At 37.2% G+C, this 26,286-nt stretch overlaps 1 non-coding gene across 1 annotated transcript; it reads right to left on the bottom strand.

Moving 5' to 3' along the window:
* Positions 1-12,038: 12,038 nt before the first annotated feature.
* Positions 12,039-12,145, bottom strand: LOC128287406 (small nucleolar RNA R71). The gene has a single exon (XR_008278106.1). It is a non-coding gene; the product is annotated as a small nucleolar RNA R71 (small nucleolar RNA).
* Between the last annotated feature and the right edge of the window lie 14,141 nt (positions 12,146-26,286).

Raw genomic sequence — 26,286 nt, 5'->3', positions numbered from 1 at the left:
AGTAAGTGCGAGTTTTGGTGAAGGAAGTTACCTTCTTGGGGCATGTTGTGTCTGCCGGGGATCAAGGTGGACCTCGAAAGATTGAAGCAATTCGGAATGGAAGCCACCAAGTCGATGAATTGAGATTCAAAGTTTTCTGGGTTGGCGGTTATTATCGGAGATTCGTGGAAGGATTTTCGTGTTGGCAAGACCGCTAATCTAAACTTATAAGGAAGGGAGCACCTTTGTTTGGACAAATAAGCAGCAAGAGGCTTTTGAGAGATCAAGAAGGTTTTGACTAAGCGCCAGCTTTTGATTCACCGAGTCCGGTAAGGATTTCACTGTGTGCAAGATGCGTCACATGTAGGTTTGGGCTGCGTGTTGATGCAAGAGGGTAAAGTGGTCGCTTATGCTTCACGACAGCTTAAGCCACATGAGGTGAACTACCCTACTCATGACTTGGAATTGGCAGCAGTAATCTTTGCACTTAAGATATGGAGGCATTACCTGTATGGGGAGAAATGCATCATCTATACGGATCACAAGAGTCTTAAGTACTTGCTGACTCAAAAGGAGCTGAATCTTAGGCAGCGAAGGTGGATAGAGTTGTTAAAGGACTATGATTGTTCGATCGAGTATCATCCAGGTAAGGCGAATGTCGTGGTGATGCGCTAAGTCGAAGGACGGTGGCGTAATTAAAGGCGATGTTTGCTCGCCTAAGTTTGTATGACGACGGAAGTTTATTGGCGGAGTTCTGGTAAGACCGACTTGGTAGAAAGATTAAGAAGCAGCAGTTGGAGGACGAGTCGTTGGTTGCTCGGGTTCGGGAAGTTGAGAAGGGGGAGAATCCTGACTTTGGGTTAAATAGTGAGGGAGTTCTTTGTTTTCGAGGAAGAATTTGTATGCCAAAAGACTCCGACTTGAGATTGATGATTTTGAAAGAGGCACATAATGGACCTTGTGCTATGCATCCAGGAGGGAGTAAGTTGTATCGAGACTTGCGAGAGCAATATTGGTGGCCTGGGCTTAAGTGAGAAGTGACCGAATTTGTTGGGAGATGTTTGACATGTCAACAAATGAAGGCCGAGCATCAACTACCTTCAGGATTGTTACAGCCGGTAAAGATACCACTTTGGAAGTGGGAAAGGGTAACTATGGACTTTGTAAGTGGGTTGCCGTTGACACCTTCTAGGAAGGATTCGGTTTGGGTGATTGTGGATAGACTCACGAAATCGCTCATTTCATACCGTCCGAACCGATTACTCACTTGAAGTTGGCGGATTGTATGTGGCGAAAATAGTGCGATTGCATGGTATGCCAAGATCGATAATTTCGCATCGAGACCCAAGGTTTACATCTCGGTTTTGGCGAAGTTGCATGAGGCATTGGGAACGCGATTGATTTCAATCGGCTTTTCACCCTCGATCGGATGGGCGCTTAGAGAGGTTATTCAGATTTTAGAGGATATGTTGAGGGGTTGTGCTATTGAGTTTAAAGGCAGCTGGGAGGACCATTTGCCCTTAGCGGAGTTCGCATATAACAACAGTTACCAAGCAAGTATTCGATGGCTCCATATGAGGCACTATATGGGCGAAGGTGTCGCCGCCTACTTGTTGGGCAGAATTGGGGGAAAGGCAAATACTTGGGCCAGAGTTGGTGGCAGATACTGAAGACAAGATTAAGGTGATCAGGAAGCGGTTAAAAGAGGCGGCGGATCGACAAAAGTCTTATGCCGATCTGAAGCGTAAGGATATTGAATATGCGGTAGGAGACATGGTCTTTTTGAAAGTTTCGCCTTGGAAGAAGATCTTGAGATTTGGAAAGAAGGGTAAGTTGAGCCCACGGTTTATTGGACCTTATCGAATCATTAAGCGGATAGGGCCGGTGGCTTATCAACTAGAGTTACCTCCGAATCGGATCGCATTCACGATGTCTTCCATGTGTCCATGCTAAGGCGATATCGTTCGACCCAACTCATATCGTGCGCTTGCGTAAATTGAGGTACAATCGGATTTGACCTTTGAAGAGGAACCTATGCAAATACTTGATCGTGATGTCAAGGTGTTGAGAAGGAGGTCATCCGTTGGTGAAGGTACTTTGGAGGAACCATGGCAAGGAAGAAGCTACTTGGGAGACCAAGAGGCAATGCGTCGTGAGCACCATCAACTGTTTGGACTGTAAATTTCGAGGCGAAATTTCTTTAACGAGGGTAGAGTTGTAACATCCCGATTTTCGGTTTTTCGCGATTCTTGATATTTTAAGTAAATTTCTAAAATTTGGTAGGTGATGATGGAATTCATAATTTGGGTGTGTAAATGGGCTTATGGAAGGCCCATGAGTTGGCCAAACCCTGATGAATTTTTAAATTTTGGACTTAGGAGTTAGGGGTTCTGGCTAGGTGCCCTTATATTAAGTTGTTGGTAAAATGTATCACAAAAAAAAAGCTGTAGTAAAGTGGCAAGGGTGACGCCACTAAGCTCCTAAAAGGTGGCGTGTGGAGCATAAGGAAGTCCTGGTTCGATTCCTTGTGTTGGCAAATAAGAGGATTTATTTTATGTGCGGGAAGGGTAAGTGTTGGAACCTAAGTGGATTCAGAAGAGGAGAGTTGGATCAAGTCAAATGCATAAATTAAGGAGGGATAAGGGAGAGATTTTAGGATTTGAGAGAAGGATAGAGCTTAGCCGTTTGGAAGGGAGATTTGAGAGGGATTTTCAAGTAGAAGGGTATTAGGCTAGTTAATTTCGGCATTAGGGTCTTAGTATGCCGATTTCTTCTTTGGTATGTAGCCTTCTTCTCTTTCTTTCTCCTCTTGCCGATTGTTCTTAAGCTAATCCTCTCTTTTCTCTTTCGTTATTCCTTCCACAAACTCTCTACTTCTTATTCTTCCTCTCTTTCGTTTATAGTAAAAGCCGAACCTATCATTCTTCTCGCTTTCTAACCGAATATCAATAAGCCAAATCCGAAGGAGTCAAAGGAAGTCGATTGCTCTATAAAGGTATACACTTGTTCTTTTTCTTTTTAGCCAATTCTTGTTATTTTAAAAGCCTTTCAACTCTTTTGTCAACACCCTTTTGGTCCATAACCACTTTTTTTCAAAGACCCAAAAGCCAAAAGCACAAAGACCCTTGGGTGACTTGGTGGCCGATTCGTAGGATCCTTGTGGTATGGGTTCGCTAGTGTTTTAGAGCTGCAATCTGCGTTGAATCGAGTTAACACGGATTGAAACCGTTTGGGTAAGTGAACCTTGGTAAGTGCTCGTAGCTTTAATCAATTCAATATTAGGGAGTTTAAGAAAAGCGAAACCTCTCTAATTTAGGGAGATGGCGAATATGGGCATAGACTTTATGGGGTCTTCTTTTAATATTTTTGGTTTATTTATTGAAGGAGCAGCAAGGTGTAGTGTCGTTTTGGAGTAGCTTGATTGCTTGGAGTAGCTAGGCCTAGTCATCAATCGCGACAAAGGTAAGGTGCCTAAGGCCATTATGGATGGTGGCCGAATGTGTAAGTGTTAATATTGGAAAGTTCTTATTTTGGTTCAATTATTGCGAGCTGATCTAGTTAAACAATTGATTATAGGAGAAATCGCATAGGAGATCTCGTCAAGGAAAATCGCAAATCGTGTGTAACGAACCCTTTTTCATAGCTTAAAGCGATAAATGCGAGAAAAGCGAAATGCCAAATTCGGCATTTCGAGGACTTGTGAGCAAGTTTAACGCTCACTAGTTAGTTAGAATCGATGAGACGATGATCGAGAACGATGGAAACGGTAAGAGTGTGATTTTTGGCGTTCTTGGTAAGTTGGGCCTCGAGGGTCGAAGTGGGGCCCATTGGGCTTTCGCCCATTTGGGAAAAATTGGTAGTAAACGAAATCATTATATGGCATGATAAGACCGTTAAAACCGTTATGGAATATAGGCTAAATGGGCCGAGATGACGAAATTGGCTAAGTAGGGCTCATTAAGGGTTTTAGGCCCAATAACTCGTTTTCTTAAAAATGGGCCAGAATCACTGCTTGCACCCATGAATTGTTAAGTAATCATTAATAAACATGGAAACCCTAATTTTTGGTAAAATTACAAGATTACCCTTATAATATGAAAATGACCGTTTTGTCCTCGGGTAAAATGACCATTATACCCCTAGGGTTTATGTATGATTTTAATACATGGGATTTTGATAAATATGGTATGTATGATATGCACATGAAATGTATGATACGCACATGATATGTATGATATGCACATGAGGTAATCATAAATGCATTGGGTTGGGTTTTATATGGATGGAGGAAGTGAAAAGGGCTTATGCCCCGCTTATAAAAGGGCTTATGCCCCGCTTATTGAAAGGGCTTGACCCTGTTATTAAAAAGAGGCTAGGCCTCGGTTATATGATAAAGCGCCTATCTGCCGCCAATGGAGAGTTTGGCGGGGTGGGTCGAGTTAATCCCACATGGTGTGTTGGTTGGTACGGGTGGAGAGTAGCAGATGGTGGGTTGAGTAGTCTCCCAAATGGGTTGCATTCTTTCATTGAAATTATATGTGACATTGAAATGGGCCTAAGGGCCATACTGCTTCTGATAAAGGCTTGACCCAAGAATATGAAATATGAAACATGAAAAGGCTTGACCCCAAGATATGAAATATGAAATATGAAAAGGGCTACTGCCCAAAGCATGATTGAGATTGATTTGGGCTTAGACCCAATAGGCCGTTATTGTTTTGGGCTCTGAAAGGGGCTTGTTGCACACTGAGTTTCCAATCTCACCCCCCCTTCCTTAACCTTGCAGGTGAGCCTTGATGTGAGGACTTGGGCCGGAGAGGATTCGGAGTGGCCACGGTGATCATCTTTGGGCTTTTAAACAAGTATTGGTTTTCATTTTAATTACTTTAATTATTATTTACTTTTGGGTTGTAATAAGGCCAATTTTAACTTTCCTTTCTTTTTTTCGGGATTATTTTAATTTTAATAACTTTAAAAAAATTGGTTAATAATTATTCAAATGGGCTAGACTTAGGACGTGTTTTCAAAACGATATTTGTTTTTAAAATATCTCAACATCACGATTAATCGATTTATCAAAGACGTCCACTTAAACAAATTTAAACTCGATATAACAAAGTGTGGCTATGGTTGTGGGCATGTCTAGGATTGGTTCCAATCAAAGAGCTTGGTACTTAAGCGACCTTCATGGCTCACCTCCTTTGTCTCGGATACCTACCGGTGCCCACTTCCATACACTTTGTTAACTCAGCAAAACATATGGCTTTTAAAAACTCTAAAACGAAACTCAGATTTTTAACTCCGATGTGGCACGTCAAATTTGGCCATAACGTTTGGGCCGGGTTTGGGGTGTTACAAATGGCATTAACACAAAATACACCTTGGCCGAATATCATCCCCATGACATAGCAAAGATTTGAACCATGGGCTAATTAGAACTCAAGCTAGCAACTAAAATCATGCATGAATCTCATGGCACAACCTCAAACATACCTTAATCTAGACACAAGTATGGCCAAACCTCCTCCTAATCCTCTTCCAAACCAAGCATGAAGCAAGAACTCCTTCTTTCTTCCTTAGAATTTTCGGCTCAAAGAAATGAAAAAGGATGAACAACAATTTTTTTTTCTTTTTTTCTTCAACTCACGGCAAAATCGGGGGTAACACTCACACATCCTTTCTTTTTTTTTCTTTTCCATTTCTTTATTACCCATACTCATTAATTTATTTTTTTCCTCCCATGATGCACCAACATAACATGTCTATGACATGTTTTGCCCATAATCCTTTGTCATGGCCGGCCACTACCAATTAGGGGGGGAAATTTGACATGCAAGTCCCCCCTTTTGATTACATGCACTATTAGGTCCTTATAGATTAGCCTATCACATTTCAAAAGTGTCACACAAGTCCTACTAACTGAATTCACATGCAATCGACTAAATCGAAGCTTGAAATTTTCACACATTCATAATTACATATTCTAGACAATAAATATTACGTTCAAACATTTCGGTGACTCGATTTAGCGGTCCCGAAACCACTTCCCGACTAGGGTCAATTTTGGGCTGTCACAGAAATTATTTGGTAAAGTTGTAACCGGCCTATAATTCTATGTACCTCTACCCTAAGTTAAATATTTAATAACATCTTCCATTTTTATATTCTCAAGTGTATTCAATCAGTGTTATCAAGGAAGTCTTTGCCCTAGCAGGGAACATCATAAAACTTATAGAACTCTCTAAAGGTAAGCGGTACTTGTTCTCTTCTGACCATTAGTGTCCCAATTTCACATTGGCTTTTTCTCGTTGATCTCGAAAAGACGTGTAAAATTCTTGTACTATAGGTATAACTGTATTTCCCTTAGGAGTAGCATAAAATCGCTCCCATCGATAGTACTTAACTAATGTCTAAATTTCTTTGCACAGAACCACTAAAGGTTCTAACCTTCACTCTTGTATAAGCGATCATCCTTGTAATTCGAGAAAATATTTCTTGACATTTCGGTTCTAAAATTTTTTAGGGTTAGAAACCATTAGAGTTTCTTGGACCATCGATTTCCTACTCTTTCTAGGCGACATTTCCTAATACTGAAAATAATCAAATAAAAATGAATAGTAATTGATAAAATAGTAAAATGGGTAAGGAAACACTTAACCTAAACTCCCTTGCAATGTTTTGATGCTTCTTAGATGGTTAATGATTTTCCACCCAATAAAGCTTGAGAGTTGGCAATGGATCTTTGGGGTTTTAGGTTTTGATAAAAAGGGGTTTTGGGATTTGAGAGAATTTTGAGAGGGTTAGAATGTTAAAACTATTTAGAATGTGAACCTAAGGTATTTTTAGGTTTTAAAATAGGGGTTTTAGGGTTAAAAATTGGGTAAAAGAAGGTTTAGTCCACCGGGTTGCGCAATTAGGTTGGGGCAACCCTGTAGAAAATTGCAGCGATGTCACGACACAGAGGTTTTGTTTCATGACTCCCTGATAGGTTTTCTTTGTCACGACATCTAGGTTCGATGTCTGACACATTCTAAATTTTTGAAACTCTAGGTCTACTATCTACCATGTCGCGACATAAGGGTGTTTGTGTCGCGACATCTAGATGATTTTCTCAATCTTCTGATTCTAGATGTTGTGTCACGACACAAGATTATTGTGTTGTGACAATGACTCTATTTTCACCCAAACTTCCAGTTTTCAAAGTGTCCTAGGTTCCTGTAACACAAAAATTTTATACAAGCTAGAGTCTAAACTAAATGGTTAGTTAAATGTACAATAATATACATAAAATTAAAGTTTAAAGAAATTGTTAGGCTTTTCTACTGTATTCATCCATCAACTCAATCAGTGTATCTGTGGATGCTCTTTTTGTTTCTTTTCTATCGATGTTCATGTAGCATCCATCATTCGGCTCTTCTTCATTTATTTTTTCTTTGAACTTACTCTTTCACCCTACATTTACCACTGAAATCTCTTTTCACAATTCGAAACGGTTAATTATACTTAATACCAGGTGACTAATTAACACCACTAAATACTTTTCATAGTCCTGATTTTGAATAATGTTCTTGAGATATTTTTCATTTTCATTTTATTTCATTGTCTTCACACTTATGCATAATTTGGATAGGGTCCACCAAAAACTTGTTCCGCAGAAGGGATTTTTCAAAATTTACCTCAGAGGTTCTAATTATGGAGCTGTTGCATATAATGTAGCTACGTTTCTTGTTTCACACTCCTTTAGACTCTTTGATAGGTTTAATTGCAGTTTCGTCAGCTAGTTCTAGTAGGAGGTGAGTTGTTCGTGACCCCTGTAACCTTATTTTAGTATTATTAGGTAGTATTGGTTGCTCATCGTTAGTATCAAAACCATATAAGTTTTCACCAAAGTATACCATCTCTATCTTCATTAACATCCTGAGACCCTCTAATTTGTTAAACTTTTACAATGTCTAATTGGAATTAATACTTCGTAGAATATATCTAGATTAAATGTATCATTTTCCTTAGAAGTTTCAAATCTAGCTTTGTTCCCATTTATCAATTCCTAATGCTTCAAACACTCCTCTATGAATTCGTTAGAAGGAACTACCCCCTTCAATGGTCAGAGAACATTCACAAATTTAATATCCTCTGCAACGTTCTAATCTTGTTCATTTTCCCAGTCAGATAACCCTGAGATTGCTAAAGGAAGACTCCAACTCTTAATTAATTATTGCATTTGGCGGTTGTTTCCTCACTTGGCTCTATCTCTTTCTGAGTATCTTCTTGTAATGTTACTTCCTCTATCTCACCTTGGTTATCTTTTGTGCTCTGAAATCCCTGACTATTCAGAATTTCCCTAGGTACTTGGGTTGTTAAGTATTCCTCTTTATCTAGCAGTAATATTCTCAGGTTCTCTTGAATCTCTTGCTCTCCATAGACTCCTTCATAAATTTCATCTTCATTATCTATCTCATCATCTGACCATATATAACCGAATTTCTCTATTGTGAAAGACATAATTTCAATAGTCACTACAGTAGTTTTCTTTGCAGAGGGGTGTGCTGTGATTTCTTGAAGAACAAAGAAGTGTTAATAATGTTAAACAAATAACTTAAATAAAAATAAACTAAATATTGTATCTATAATTTAGATATTTCCTAATTATCCTATTACAATGCAAAAATCAAAATTAATCTAGTGACATTGCCTGCCCGGAAATGGTGCCAAAAACTTGATCGCCTCTAGACATACCAACATCCAGAATAGAAATCCAAAACAAAATAAATGAAAAAGTTCTATTCGCAAGTATACGGGTCAGGTTGTAATATTGTTACAATGGAGTAGATGAGTACTCTAAGGATCGTAACCAAGGGAGCCGAGCACTAAATTAATTCTAACCTATGTATAAATAAATCTAATTTGTACTTTAGATTAATTATGTTACGATCAAATAAAAAGAAAGGTTTTCAGGATTCCTAATAATAAAAAAATAAACTACAAAGAAATAATGAAATAATGAAGAATCAAAAAGTAAATTTATCAAATTAGAGCATAGGTATGGCTTCAGGTTTTCTTGTTCAATCAACTAGTCGATATCCCAATAGGATCTTCCAATCTTTCACTAGCATAATCAGTCGGCAAAAACCATTTATCTCTCGACCTCATAGTCCAAATTGGTTCAGGGTTAAGGGGTTCATGGATAGGCCATACCAATTTTGTGTTAATTCCTACCTTAGTGACTTTCTAGGGTTGTCAGGCCTAGGTTTTCAGTTCTTCCTTTCCTAAATAGCTATCTGCTTAATAGACCCCTACAAAATAGTTAATTAATCATACCTCCACTTGCTAATCCCCTACAGAAGGATTAGTTCCTCATGAATTTTATATGCAATATAAACTTGATAAAAAGAACAGGAATTTGACCATGTTTTAGAAATCTTATTTCTTCCATAAAGCAAAGAACGAAAACTGAAATAAACCTAAACTAAAGACTAGAACTAGGAAGAAAATTATACAATATGAAAGTTGTTCATAACATGTGTTAATTAAGCCTATTTATAGACTTTAGAGTGGTCGTCTTCCTTAACCCTAGGTCAGCTACTATCCTCATGCTTAATGTTTGATTGTGCAGACCAAAAAGCCCCTTGCTCATAACTATTTCCCATACAGAGTTGATGTCGTGACACACCAGGACCTGTTTTGTGACATTGAAGGCTGTATTCTTCATCTTCAGGGTGTCTGTAAGGGTGTGTCGCGACATCCTCATACTACGTTGTGACACCAAAGGAAGTCTTGGAATTCTTCTATTTTGCTCCCTATGCTGCGACATGCAGCTCTTTGTGTTGAACATAGCGATCTGTATCGGGTTAGCACACCTTCCAATGGTCTCCAACATGCTCCCAAAGTATATTAGCTCAACCTTAGGCCTCATTTGGCTTCTAAGGTTAATAAAAGACTCAAATCACACATTTTATTGAATTTCACTAAAATTGCAAAAATGTAATTACAACTTAACCAAAATGCTTGTGTTCAAACTCTAATAAACCGCAATTTATATATATTTTTATCCCATGCTTAGCACAATTAGGGATGATTTCTCCTTAGAATTAGTGAATTCAATGCTCCTAATCCTTTAATTTCATGTTTTTTACTTAAGTGAGCATAGGAGAGTAAAATGAGTGAGAAACGGGCCAAAAAAGGAGAAAATGGGTCAACGTGGGAAATCAACACGCCTGGACTTCCTCACATGGATATTTCACACGCCCATGTCCATTCAACAAACTCGAACATGTTTGAAGCAATCGAACACAGGTGTGTCACATAGGCGTGTCCCTATCGAGCCCAAATCTAGTCCAATTCAAAAAAGGCCACTCTTGAGGGCTTTTAGGCATTCTAAAGCCTATCTAAACACAAGAGACGAGGATTAAAGGAGAGACACGAAGTAGGAGGCAAGGAATTACTCGAAGAAAGCCGATTGATCCATCTTAGAAGTCGAATTCACCTTCAAGACTGAAGATCTCCCTTCAATTCCCTTCAAGAGTTCTTGCGTTTTCTTTATGTTTGGTATCATTATTCTTTTGAGTTGTTTTCTTTCATAAATATGAACTAAACCCCCTAAATACCTAAGGGGAATGAAACTTAAGATGGATCTTGTTATTATTATCTAAATTATATGATAAATATTTGACTTGTTCTTAATTATGAGTTCTTAATTCTTGCTTTAATATTCCAGGATATTGATTTAAGTATTGATGTGCTTATTCAGAGGAGCAAAAGTCTCTGTCTAAGAGTAGATCTAACATAATTAAGCAGAGTTGATTGCACGCCTAGAGATAGGGTGACACAATTTTGCTAGATTAGGGTGAAACCTAATAAAGGAATCCATAGATCGAATTAATGCAACCCTAAGTGTTTTAATTAGAAAGAGATTTCAACTAATCAACCTAGGGTTAGATGTTGTTAGTCTCTCAAGAGATAATAATATAACTTAGGGATTTCTACGGATCAAGTCAAGTGAATAAATCATCTGATTTAGAGCAATAACAAGTGAAGTCTAGGTGGATTTTTCCCTTAGGTATTGTCCAAATCATTCAGTTTTCCCAAAAGTTATTTCCCCAATTTACTTTCTATGCATTCTTAGTTTAGTAATTAGTTTAGATAAAACAAACCCCTTTATTTTTAGGCTAGATAATAAAAAGAAAGTTAATATTAATACTTTTAGTTCTTTTGGGTTCAACATCCCAATCTTGCCATAAGCTATACTACTATTCGATAAGGTGTGCTTGCCTTTGTCGTGATAATAGTCAGTTTTCAAGAACGGACATTCATAAATTATAAAACTTATCACAATTCACATGACACCAAGTTTTTGGTGCCGTTTCCGGGGAACTAAGATATTAGGAACACTCGATTTTTATTACTTTAGCCATTTTATTTTTATTGCAATTTAAATTTTTATTTTATTTTCTAATTTTTTGTTTATTCGCTTCTAGCAGGTTTTTATAGTGTATGACTAGAAAACCATTACTTTTTGATAGTGAGATCGATCGCATACCTCATAGAAATTGAAAAGAAATAATGCGAAGCCTAAGATACACAGAGGAAGAGCAAGAGGACGAAATTCACACCACAACCGAGGAGATGGCTGAAAATTAGGAAAATTCGCTACCTCCTGCGATTACTGCTGATCCAGTAAATTAGAATCCTGCTCTACGCACTATGTATGTTATGCTAAACCTAATTTAATAGGAACTGAGTCAAGTATAGTTAGACCTGCTATTGCTGTAAATAATTTTGAACTAAAACCTAACACAATTCAAATGATACAATAGTTTGTTCAGTTTGATGGTTTGCAGGATGAGGATCCAAACAATCACTTGGCGAATTTTCTGGAGTTTTGTGACACTTTTAAAATCAATGACATTTCTGATGATGCCATTCGCCTTTGGTTGTTTCCTTTTTCATTGAAGAACAAAGCTAAACAGTGGTTGAACTCATTACCATGAGGGTCAATCACTACTTGGGAACAAATGACCTAAAAATTTTTACTTAAATATTTTTCGCCGGCTAAAACGGCCAAGTTGAGGAATGATATCTCTTCTTTTGTGCGGATGGATCTAGAGACACTCTATGATGCATGGGAGAGATACAAGGACCTATTGAGAAGGTGCCCTCACCATGGGTTACCTTTATGGTTGCAGGTTCAAACGTTTTACAATGGCGTGAACCCTTCAACAAGGCAACTTATCGACGCAGCTGCTGGTGGGACTATCAATAACAAAACACATGAAGTGGCTTACGAATTTATTGAAGAGATGTCACTAAATAACTATCAATGGCAAGTCATAAGAACAAAGCTGACGAAAGCAGCCGGTGTTTTCAACCTCGATGCAGTTACTATGCTATCTAACTAGGTAGAACTCTTAAATAAAAAGATTGACGGTTTGTGTGGTTCTACTCAGGTACATCCAGTGATGAGGTGCGATTCAAATGGAGGAGGAGCATACATAGAATATCAACCCTTCAACCCTAGCACCGAGGAGGAACAAGTTCAATATATGGGTAATAATAATTCTAGATCTCAAAATAACCCATATAGTAACACAAATAATATAGGTTGGAGGAACCATCCCAACTTCTCGTAGGATGGTCAAGGGAATCAAAGACCATAACGTCCTTCCGGTTTCCATCAAGAACTTTACCAATAGGAAAAGAAGCCTAACCTTTAGGAGATGCTAACAAAGTTTATCTCAGTGTCAGAAACTCACTTTTAGAATACCGAAATAGCACTTAAGAATCAACAAGTGTCGATCCAAGGGCTCAAAACTCAAATAAGCCAACTCGCCAAATTAATTTTTGAATGACCATAAGGTAGCTTGGCGAGTAACACTGAATCTAACCCAAGGGAACAACTCAATGCAATTACCATTCAAGATGAGAAAGGTTTAGTTGAACCTGAACCAGAACCAAGGCAAGGAATTGTGGTAAGAAAAAGCAAAGGTAAGGTAGACCATAGTGAACAAACACCGGTAAGTAAATAGTACAAACCTTGTGTGGCATACCCCAATGTGATAAGGAAAGACCGCACAGACAAATAATTCGGTAAATTCCTTACAATATTAAAAAATTACATATTAACTTATCGTTTATTGAAGCTCTTTCGCAGATGCCAAACGCAATTAAATTCTTGAAGGAGCTTTTAACAAATAAGCGGAAGTTGGATGAGGCATCGCATGTGAAGTTAAATGCAGTTTGTTTAGCTATACTACAGAATAAGTTGGCCAACAAATTAAAAGATCCAAGGAGTTTTACAATTCCTTGTTTAATTGGTAGCTTAGATGTTAATAATGCTTTGGCTGATTTAGAAACTAGTATCAATGTCATGCCTTATAAAATGTTTAAACAACTAGGTCTTGGGAAACCCAAACAAACTAGGATGAGCATTCAGTTAGCAGACAAAACAATCAGATTTCCTAGGGGTATTATTGAAGATGTACTCGTTCAAATTGACAAATTCATATTCCCAGTTGATTTTGTTGTTCTAGACATAGAAAAAGATAGTGACATGAATTTAATTTTAGGAAGTCCCTTTTTAGCAACTGCTAGAACTATAATTGATGTTGGTAGAGGTGAACTCACACTTCGTGTGGGTGAGGAAATAATCACTCTTCAAGCTCGTAATTTAAGTAACACATCAAATATCGAGGGTGATTGTATAAATCGTACTACTAATACTAATCATGTGGTGAAACCTTCTTTGCAGGAAACACGTTCAAAGAACACACCTGAGCCATGTTCGAGTAACGAGAAAGGACCCATCTATGAAGAACGAAGGCTATAGGTCGAGGAACTAGATGAGTGGCGGACACAGAAACTGAGATCACACGATAATCCAAAACCACGCCATGACTAGCTAAATATTTCACCAAATCAACTTAAGGTTAGAGACAAAGTACTATTAGATGCAGCAGACCCTTGGTTTGCCACCTCTAAACCTAATGGAGAAATCCCTCTTACGGTACTTAGCATTTTCCCATACGACATAGTCGAGGTAATTCATCCCAAATTTGGTACGTTCAAGGTAAATAGTACTCATCTAAAACCTTATTTTGATAAAATTGATAGCAGGGATGAGGAGTGTAAACTCCTCGCACCACCATGACTATGCAACAAAGAGGTAAGTCGAGCTTAGACTAGAAATAACCGCTTCTCGGGAGGCAACCCAAGCACTAACAGTGTTAACTTCTTTAAATTTTAGTTTTAACATTTACTTCACTAACTGAGCCACTAAACATAGGTTTTCCAGAACAATACGGCCAGGCCCACGGGCGTGCCTTAGGACGTGCCCATACTACGGAAGGCAACAAGGCCGTAAGATACGGTTGTGTGAAAATAGGGAAAAAATTTTCCCCAACACGGGAGCTGATAAGTTGCCACGGCCATGCGACATGGCCGTGGGTGAATCTGTCAAAACAACACAGGCGTGCGACATGCCCGTATCTAGAGGCCATGGTTGAAACTGAGAAAACAACATGGGGGTGCGACATGCCTGTGCTCACTACCGTGCTCAAGATTGATAAAACAACAAGGGCGTAGACAAACATACACGAGCGTGGGAGAAGTGAACAAAGCAGAACACGGTCGTATGACAAGGCCATGTGCATCAACACGCTCAAAGAACACGGGCGTGGGCCGAATTTCAAACATGCCTAAATTTGAAAATCTCGATACACACGAGCTAAAATTAAGGCATACGGGCATGCCCCACGGCTGTGTCGCCCAATATCTCTACAAACCCCTCACTATTCATCATCCCCTTCCCCAAAAACCCTACCCTAGCCATTGCAACCTCTTCACACGCCCTCACTCGCACGGCCGTGGCTGGCCAACAGCTCTCCTCAGACGACTAACTCCTTCCTCCACCAAGAACTATTGCATTTGTTTATTCTTTCCTCCCTATTATCTTCATTTCTTTCACTAATTTTATTCTATTTCTTTATTTATTTGGCTGATTTTTTATTAATATTCATAGTTCTCACTATATCATGCTTATGCTTGTTATTCTTTGCCATTTTAGTCAATGCATTGTGATACATTCATTCTTTCTTGTGTTTCCATAGATTTCATGCCATATTCCATATTCCCATATGCATTCACTAGTAGATTTCATGCCATATTCCATATTCCCATATGCATTCACTAGGTATTTAGCTGACACTATTCTAATATTCATAATGATAATAATGATTTGATATTTCCATTTAGTCAGTAACCCCTATGAAGTATTTCCATCTAGTTCTAACGTGCTCGTATACCTTTTCCATGCTATTTATGGGGATTATTTTCATAACTTCGTCTTTTTATTGTAGATACAATGACGAACCCAAAAGGCAAAAAGACTGTCGTCCCCAGCTCAAAGAAACAAAAAGGAGCAGCATCCTCTTCGGGTCCCACTATCGAGATCAGGCACCCATTCCTCCAATTTCCATCGGGACCATATGAGGAACTTTTTCAGATATTACAGGCCCGACTCCTAAGTGTGGGCCGCTGAATTGATTGGGCAGCACTTGAACAAATTCAACTAGCTAACATGATCCGAGCCCTTCTGACGACTGACCTATGGGGGCTCTTCTTCGAAATCATCGAGCTGACGTACCTTGAGCTCACACTCGAACTCTTCTCGACCTTTTATCTTCAAGTAGTTATGACAGAGTTCGATGATCCCAGAATGGTCCAATTTCGTCTCGCGATTTAGTCTGCTAATTGTGCGTACCTAAGTTCGACGTCGCTTTGGGGCTCTATACGGAGGAGTTCATGGATGTTGATGATTTTGACACCCTCCATCGCCACATCCACTTGTCTCCCTCCAACTATTGGAAGGCCCTCGTTCCTATTTTAGCCATCTACGACCCTAGTAGCTCTAAGGCATTGGCTCTGGCCCCATCCCTACAGTACCTACACGCCATCTTAGCCCACACTCTGATAGGGCAGCGAGAGAGCACTGGCATCATTAACACTCACGATGCCTACTTTTTATGGAGTATGGTGAGTGGGCACGTCTTCGACCTTGCCTATTTCATTGCCCTCACCATTCGCCATCAGACGGAGTAGCATAGGAAGAGAGTCATATCCATCAGCCCTTATGTGACTCACCCGGTGCGGTATTTCGGCCTCCTCAACACGGCAGCACAAGCATCTTCCCTCACCCTCATTGGTCAAATGTCCCCACAGGGCATCTCGAGTATGCTACATATGAGGATGATCAAGTGACGACATGGAGTTGACACTCCCCAGTACCGCCTGGTCTAGTCTGCCGATGAGGAGATCAAGAGGACATTACTGACGATGTCCCTCCACGTCATGAGGACCCACCATCTCAGCCACCACCCTTCCATCGTCTAGTTCATGCGGCAGCTTTATACTCTGACATCTCTGAGCGCGTTACTCAATTTGAGCAATTGTGTTTTTAGCGCTTTGATCACATTGATACTACTCTACATCAGATTTGTCAGCACCTTCACATCTCATGGCCACCACCACCTCGTGAACCATCCGGCGATGACGATGTTTGAAGACTTTTTACTTATTATTTTTATTTTCACTTTTATCTTTTTTTATCTTCTTAAAGTACTTTTTATTTTATTTTCTTTTAATACTATTTCATTTTTAGGTTTTATAATTTTTATTAACCAATTTATAGTTTCGGCTATTTCATTACGAGTAATTATGCTTCTTTATATTTCCTAAAGAGTTCTTGATTTTATCACAGTTATAAAGAGCTCCAAAGCTCATCGTCACTTAGGAACTTGAAACTCCACTGGAAAAGGTTTTCCACGACTGCCATGTCTTGCCCAACCACCACGATAACCTCTTCGCTGGGCACTGTGGTTGTGGAACCCAACCTCTACCACCACCGAAGTATCCTTCTTCAATCTTATCATTGCCTTGGCCAATTATTCTCCATACCTCCAATTCAAGGATTCCATTCAACATTCAGGAAGTTTCACTTCTCTCCCTCTCTCTTCTGATATTATCTTGATATCACTATTATATATCTTTGTACATTAAGGACAATGTACATCTTACGTGTGGGGGGGATATTTCTATCATTATTAGAAAAATCCTTGAATTTTGTCATGTTCTCAAATAATCTTATCATATCATTATTATAATGAATTTTGATTAATTTATGATTTTTATTGATATGTCTTGAATTAAAACATAGGCATTTATGCATTGATTGCTAGACTTTAAGGAATTAGAGAATCAAGCATGATAAGTTGATTTTTTTTTAGAATTAAAAATTTTTAGGTTGTTTCCCCAAGTTTAGGTATTATCTTGAGTTGAAATTCATAGGGTTAACATCAAAAAGCCATAATTTTTGTGAGATATTGAGCCTTTAGAGCATCTATTATTTCTTTCATGCTTACTGTTATTATTGCTATGAGTGCGTCAATATTGATTTGTTATTCTAAAACTTGCTTGATTATGCATGTCAAGACCACACCTTTGATTTGATATGTTGAGATGATAAAGACACCTAGGTTTAACCTACTCACTCCATAAAAGCCTACCTCCATAAGTATCCCTTAGTGAACCCCTTTGAGCATAAAAAGCCATTAATTGATTTACCCTCAATATTAACCCATAACCCATTATTGTTGAAATCCCCTAAATTAATTTGATCCCTAATTTTGTAGAGATTTGATTTGAATAAATTACTTAGCTATGTTTTATTTTTGATAGATACTATGTTATTTGACTTGTTCTTAAAAAAAATACATACATACATATTAGTAGTATTTCTTTTTTTTTGAGCCAAAGTATTTAATTCTATATTCATGAAGAAAAGCTCAATTAGGAATGTAAAATGTCAATTGTAGTATTTTTCTAGTTAGGTAAATTTTCAATTCAATCTCGATTCTAACCTTCTTTTTCAGCTTGTGACCACACCCCTAACCAAAGCCAAGTTACAACCCTCTAAAAGACCTTTTGATTGATGTATCATCTCAATATATAGTGGTGGAGATTTGATTTTCACACAAGCCGATGGTAATAACTTTTCATATTGACTGTTGAGTGCTAAATTTCTTGTCCTTAAACACCTCGAGTGATTTGAGTGACTCTTTAGTGAGGATGTGAAACTCTGTGATGTTTTGAATCAAAGGTGATTACTTAGAATAGGGGAGACACTTATGTTTTCGTGATAAAATGCTCAACTTGGAATGTTTGAAAATTTGATGTTCTTTGAGTTGAATTTTCAATGTATGATTACTTATGGATTATTTTGAGATATTATTGATAGGAATAATAAGTTGAGAAAAATGAATTCTCAATTGTGAGTTAAGGATTTTGCTTGAGGATAGGCAAACGATTAAGTGTCGGGGTATTTGATAAACCGCAATTTATACATATTTTTATCCCATTCTTAGCACATTTATGGATGATTTCTCCTTAGATTTGGTGAATTCGATGCTCCTAATACTTTAATTTCATGTTTTATAGTTAGGTGAGCATAAGAAAGTAAAAAGAGCGAGAAACGGGCCAAAAACGGAGAAAATGGGTCAACATGGGAAATCAACACGGCTTGGACTTCCTCACACGGGTAGTTCACATGCCCATGTCCATTCAACAGACTCAAACACGGTTTGAAGCAATCGAACAAAACCATGTTACACGGGCGTGTCCCTGTCGAGCCTAAATCTAGTTCTATTTAGAAAAGGCCACTCTTGAGGGCTTTTAGGCATCCTAAAGCCTATTTAAACACACGAGAGGAGGATTAAAGGAGACACATGAAGTAGGAGGCAAGGAATTACTCGAAAAAAGCCGATTGATCCATCTCAGAAGCCGGATTCACCTTCAAGACTAAAGATCTCCCTTTAATTCCCTTCAAGAGTTCTTGGATTTTCTTTATTTTTTGTTATCATTATTCTTTTAAGATGTTTTCTTTCATAAATATGAACTAAACCTCCTAAACACCTAAAGGGAATGAAACCTAAGATGGATATTGTTATTATTATCTAAATTATATGATAAATATTTGACTTGTTCTTAATTATGAGTTCTTAGTTCTTGCTTTAATATTCCAGGATATTGATTCAAGTATTGATGTGCTTATTTAGAGGAGCAAAAGTCTCTGTCCTAGAGTAGATCTAACATAATTAAGTGGTGTTGATTGCACGCCTAGAGATAGGGTGACATAATTTTTCCAGATTAGGGTGAAACCTAATAAGGGAATCCATAGATCAAGTAAATGCAACCCTAGGGGTTTTAATTAAAAAGAGATTTCAAGTAATCAACCTAGGGTTAGATGTTGTTAGTCTCGAGAGAGATAATAATATAACTTAGGGATTTCTACGGATCAAGTCAAGTGAATAAATCATCTGATTTAGAGCAATAACAAGTGAAGTCTAGGTGGATTTTTCCCTTAGGTATTGTCTAAATCATTCAGTTTTCCCAAAAGTTATTTCCCCAATTTACTTTCTGTGCATTCTTAGTTTAGTAATTAGTTTAGATAAAACAAACCCCTTTATTTTTAGGCTAGATAATAAAAAGAAAGTTAATACTAGTACTTTTATTTCCTTTGGGTTCGACATCCCGGTCTTGCCATAAGCTATACTACTGTTCGATAAGGTGCACTTGCCTTTGTCATGATAATAGTTAGTTTTCAAGAATGGACATTCATAAATTATAAAACTTATCATGATTCACATCACATAAAACTCCTAAAATGAAAAAACTAGCTTAATCTACTACATTGAATTACGACAGATTAGATATAACTAGAAGGTTGAAGTCTACGGGTACGCCCTTGGGTGAAGTCTTGGTTAGACGAATAAGTAAGTGGAGAGAAGTAGTGTGGTTGTATCCACCCAAATGATAATTTGGTGGATAGTTTGGGTTAACCATAAATATTAGGCTAGTGAGTGAAAATGTCTTAGAAAGTGGGACATCTATAGGAGTGGAACTTAGTACAAAGTTGAGGAATTTCAAGTAATCGGGATATTGTCAAAAGGCATTGTATGTCGATTTTGGCATGCTAGGTGTTGGTTATATTCTAATGAGATGGTTAGAAATGAATGATAGACTTGACCCAAAATTAGTTATGTTTCCTTACAGTTGTAAATCACCCATATGGTAAATAGAATAGGATTTTGATGATTGTCAAATTTCCATAAGGTCAAGGGTTGTATATTTAGATAATCAGGATTGAGAAAGGAAAGTTTTGCCTCTTCCTTCTTTAAGAAGTATTTTGTTCTCTAGGTCTAAAGAAACTTAAATAAATTCATTTATTCATAGAAGCTAAGTTGTAGGTCCGGATCCCTACCAATGGGTGCTTCATGCCATGGTAAGATTTACAATCTTCCATGCTACATTGTGAAAGAGTAATTCAACCAAATTTGGTAAGATTAAGGACATAAGACTTTATTCAAGAAGAATTTTAGTATTTGAAATGATGGAAAAAGGGATATACTAGTGGATCTTGATGAGTTTTCATGTTCTGAAGCAATAATTGTTGTTGATCGTTCGATGAAAGTCTGAATCTAGAGTTTGGAGTTGGAAATCAAGTGAGTCCCTAAGATGACTCTTGCATGTTTTATGCATTCTAAAAATTTTGGTGAAAAGAGATAAAACCATGATATTCAAGCTACGAAAGTACAATGTGATGATTTTGATGAAAAATGTATGAATTATGGACTTGTGTGTATGGATTGCATGAAATTTGATGGTCTAAGTATAGGGCATGAATCTGAATAATTATGGTGTGTAAATTTGTCTCGAAGCATAGAATATGTTTGCCATGGGTGAGTCATTGTATGATGAGTCAATGAATAGTGAGTCTGTTTATGTCTCCAGAATTGACTAAAGTAGTCTGTCGGGATTTTAAACACGAATCTTTGAAAAGGAAAGTCCATGGCCATGGCACCATAATGAAAAAGACCATATTGTGTAATACTATAGCTAGGATATGGCATCATATGGGAAAACTAAAGGGAGGTTTTTACCAAATGTGGTTCTTTGTATGTCCCAGGATGATAAAGGACGAACCTCACGAAATTTTAGTTTAGGTAAATCCCTGTAGCTTAAAACACTAGAAAATGACACCTTTGTGGTGTAAATGAATGGAATACTTCGTGGCTATCTCCATAATGGAAGCATTCATGGCTAACTCTGAAAAGGAACACCTTCATGGGATAGTCTAAAGAATGGCCTCTGTGGCAACCATTTGAGGGGAACACCTCTGTGCCGAACCTTGAACAAAGAGAGAGGAAAGCCTGTGTGGCGAACCTCTAAAAGGAAATCCTTGTGGTGAGTACTAAATGTAAAGGACACCTTTTTGGAAATCTCTATAAATGATTTCTTTATGGCTATCTTTGTAATGGAAACCTTCATGGCGCAGTCTAAATAATGGCTCTCGAGGCAATCATCTGAAGGAAACGCCCCAGTGGCAGACTCTAAACAAAAGGAAAAAAACCTTTGATGAACTCTAATGGAATGGAGTGAATAGTACCCTGAAAGGACAATAAATATGGAAATCTCTAAAGGAATAATGTATACAGTGAACCTTGAAAGAAAAGAAGTCCATAAGAGAGGTTATGGTAAGCTCTGTATAGTAACACAGGATGAATATTGAAGATAGGTTGCGCCAAAGCATGTGATGAATCATGAACATGATTCAAAGGAAATCTATAGATCAACCCAATCTATATTATTCTGACTGTATAGGCTCTAAACTTGGATCATTTAATGAGTCATGAAACAACAAGGAAAAGGACGCAAATAAGGTAATCAAATATATGAAAGGCATGTTCTAATTCTTAAACAAGGCACGACATCTATGACACAAGGGTAAAACCATAGTGAAGTACTCTCCAGATTCAAGGAAAGGATAAGAACAAATGAGAATAATCACAGAGTTCTCGAATAAGATTCAGGTAAAAGAGGGTTTACTCACTAAGTTCCCAAGAACTTAGCTTTATGTTTATGTCACAGGTAAGATAAGATTGGACTACACTAAGAGGGACAATTCCAGGGCTGCACCAAAGAGATTGGCAGGATGGGATATTATGCATACAGAGTGAGTAAAGTGTCCTGTTCAAGTTTGAAAGAACATTGTAACACCCTAACTCGTATCTGTTATCGAAATAGGGTTTTGGAGTATTACAGGAACATTAAGAACATTTTTTAGATAATTCCTGTAAATTACTATTCATCTACCGAGATCATTCAAAACGTCCCTTAATTGGACCCTCGAGGCCTAATACGAGTATTAGAATCAAGTAGGGACTTAACCGAAAACTCATAAAATTTTTCGCTTCATTTCAAAAAATTTCCATGGTGCAGGGCTCACACGTCCGTGTGGTCTAAGGATATGCCCGTGTGGTCGGGCCATGTACTACACACGCCCATGTCCCTAACTCGTGTAACTCTCTGACTTTTAAGGCATGAAGAAATTAAAGTCACATGGCCAAGTCACACGTCCGTGTGCTAGGCCGTGTAGCAAATTTTATTTTCAAAATTTAGGTGCAGTTTTCACATGCCTGTGTAACACGCCTGTGTTCAAGGCCGTGTTAACCACACGGTTGAGACACACTGTGACAACCCTAATTTGACCCTAGTCGGAAAGTGGTTTCGGGACCACTGAACCGAATCATAAAAATAATTAACCGTTATATCCCATGCTTATTGTATGTGTACATGCATGTGTGAAAGTTTCATGCTTTAATTTTGTCATTTGTATGTGAATTATTAAATAGGACTTAGGTGAGACAATTGGGAAAGATGATAGGTAAAATTAAAAGTGGCCTATTAATGCATGTCATAAAAAAATTGGATTTGCATGTCAAATACCCATTTTTTGTTTATGGTGACCGGCCATAATGATGGTGTTGGGATAATATTGTTTATTTAAGTATTATAATATGACATGGCATTATTTTACAATAAAATAATTAGTAAAATAAGGTAAAGATAATAAAAATAAGGGAGACTCATCTTTCTTTCTTCATTGTTGAAATTGAGAAAGAAAATTTTGAAGGAGAAACCACCAAGGCATTCAGCCATGGCTATCCTAATTTAAAGGTATGTATAGTGATTTTTATTTTAATTGATTATGAGATTAAATTGATAAGGGCTTAGTATAGTTAACCCATGGTTTGAATTCATGAATCCTTGATCATATAGCCATTCGGCAAGTAGATAAATTTGTGTTAATTTGATAAGTTTTTTTTTTTAGAAGATGTGGTTAATCTGTTAAAGTAGCTTAAATGAATAAGTTGAATTCATGGTTGGGAGGTGTGAATTGAAGTTTCCGTATGTATACAGATATATGCATTTTAGAAAGAAAATTTTGTGTTATTTGAATACTTTTATATATGTGCATTCGATCATTAGGGGTAATTAGATGAATTTAAAATGTTGTGGTTGTTTATAAGATTCGTTGAAATTTTTGTGGTCCTTGTGTTTAGTTAATTAGTAAATTAATGGTGTGTGTGCACAAATTATGTGAATTATAAAGGTTGTATGAATACTTAAAAGATGTACATGAATTTGGTTTAATTGATCCAATTATGTTAGGGGAATAGGAATAAATATCGGGTTTGTGAGCTATATAAATATATATATGTATATATATATTATATATATATATATATATATATATATATATATATAGATTTGATGTGTACATGAAAATATGATAAGCCTTACGAGATTGTATTTGTGTATGTGAACTAGATGTTTAATGGATATTCGGCTAAAAAGGAGTTAAAGGTTAAGTCATAAGAATTTTAGGTGATATTTATATTTGGACATTAGGGTTACATGTACTTTGGTTATGTGAGTTATGTGTTAAGTAAGCTATTTATTTGATATGCATATTCGGTCATTGTTCGGCAAGACTGAAACCTATGTGCAATTTGCTACAATTGATCATGAAATGAAATTGTATATGAAAGCTAAGTTTGAGTGTTTAGGGTCGAATGTGGCATATAATATATTAAGGCATACTATAAATATATATGTGTGTTTAAGTGGTTGTGCATAAAATGATTAATCGATTAAATTGTGTTAATCACATATAGGTATATATGCCTTAAGTAAGTACCTTGTGACATAGAGACATTCAGTTATATATATATATTATATATAGTTAAATTGTGATTATGGTAACCATGACTAGTTGGTTGTTGAATGTTTTTAATTAGAAGAAGGTTATAAGTTGAGCTAATGTTAAAAGAAAAATTTGAAAAGATGCATAGTGCCGAATGTGTTTGAATGTAACTTACAAAGTACATAAATTTGAAAATGAAATGGTGATAGACCTAAAGTGGACAAATGATACAAATAAATTGGTTTTTGAAATGTATATGGTTGTCGTATGTATGTGTTTGATTGAGAGTAAATTTGTTTGATTTAGCTCAAGAGCTTAGAGGACCAAAGTTGGATAGGGGAAAGGAGAAAGTAACCGAATAGCCGTTGAAATCGATCGACAACATCTGAGGTAAATTTTAAGTAGTTTCCTTTAGTATATAATTGATGATGCCTTTATAAGAGTATAGTAGGTGAATTGCGATGTTTGGCTTGCACTTGAATAAAGTTGTATATTAGATAATGCATGTATATGACTTATAATCTGATGGTTACTTTAAGTTTAAGATTAAATGGTGAAAAGAATGAGTGATATGAGATATAACTCCTGAGCTGAAATGTGAATGATGATGTGCATATTGAGTTTATATTCGAATGTAATATACGACTATTAAGTGATAAGATGACTGAGATGTGTTAAAATATGACCAAATATATATGAGATTGGAAATATATCCGGACATGAGGTCCGAGCTATATCTTTGAAATATATCCGGACATGAGGTCCGCAGGCTATATGCTGGAAATATATCCGGACTTGAGGTCCGCAGGCTACGTGCTGGAAAAATATCCGGGTTAAAGACCTACAGGCCTACGCTAGTAATGTATTTTGAACTCTAAGACTTGACAGAACCGATGCCAGTAAGTTAAGTAAAATTGCGACTTCGAATGTCCATGGCAAACATCGTTGTGTAAGTATTATATATTTTACATGTTAAGGTTCATATTATGTGCTAATATTTGAATTGATTTCTAAGTGATTTATTAGTATCAAAGAACGATATATATATGTGTGTGTGAATGAATTCGATGTTTGAGGATAAGACAAGGATATAATTGGTCAATGTAAGTCATCATATGAAAGTACAATTATGAGCCTAAACCGGCGATCGGACTCTGGCTAGGGGTGTTACACACACTCGTGTCTCTGCCCGTGTGCCCAATTATGAGCATTTTGTTTCTCATTTTTGAGATGCAGGGGACACATGACTGGACCACATTCCCATGGGACAGGCTGTGTGTCACACACGGCCAGGACACACGCCCATGTGTCTACCCGTATGGACAAAATAAAGCCACTTCCTAGCCTCATTTGTCACCCAAAACTTACCATTTTCCTGCACCAAAACTCACAAACATATATCCACCAATCCAATATCATATTCATATAAATTTAACCATGAACCATGTGGTATTATCTCATACATCAAAGGATACAAACATATTATTATCATACACTTATATGCTAACATAATTCCAAAAAACTAACACATAATAAGCACTTATGTGATTACCAAAATATTACTTCAAAAATAACCAAACTTAGACTACTACTAGCCATTCCAATGGCTAGATTACAAAACAAAAATTACAAGCCATCATTGGCCAAATAAGCTTATACATGCCATTATACCAAAATGAGATTTCTATTTGTTCCAAAATAAGATAGTGGATAGTGTGATGATTGCTCCGACTGACTTCCAACCTTCACGAGCTTTTGAGCACTATAAAATAGGGAAAATTAAACAGAGTAAGCATTTTATGCTTAGTAAGTTCCTATAACAGAAAATAAACTTTCCGGTCATATTTATTAATGCAAGAATACATAAATTTACATTCCATTTATTTTTGATAAGTTACCTAAACACATACACTTATTCAACAAGTTAGTCACGTAACCTTATATAAATATCAAGTAAACATAGATGAGCTCATCACATTACAAGCTTCCATTAATTTCACCTTTCCACACTTCAAGAGTCTTTTCTGTCGAACTATTGAAATCTCAATGGATGTTTGGGTAATATACACATGTGCAAAAGTACCCATTAGGGTACATAATAAAAGGCACACTCTCAAGCCATACATTTTAAAGTAGGATTACCACTCCAGGCTTGTAACGTCCCGTACCCGAGACCGTTGCCGGAGTCGGACACGAGGTGTTAACGGACTAAA

This window comes from Gossypium arboreum, chromosome 13 (genome assembly GCF_025698485.1).
Source record: "Gossypium arboreum isolate Shixiya-1 chromosome 13, ASM2569848v2, whole genome shotgun sequence".
NCBI lineage: Eukaryota > Viridiplantae > Streptophyta > Magnoliopsida > Malvales > Malvaceae > Gossypium > Gossypium arboreum.
This window is presented reverse-complemented; position numbering and strand designations above follow the sequence as displayed.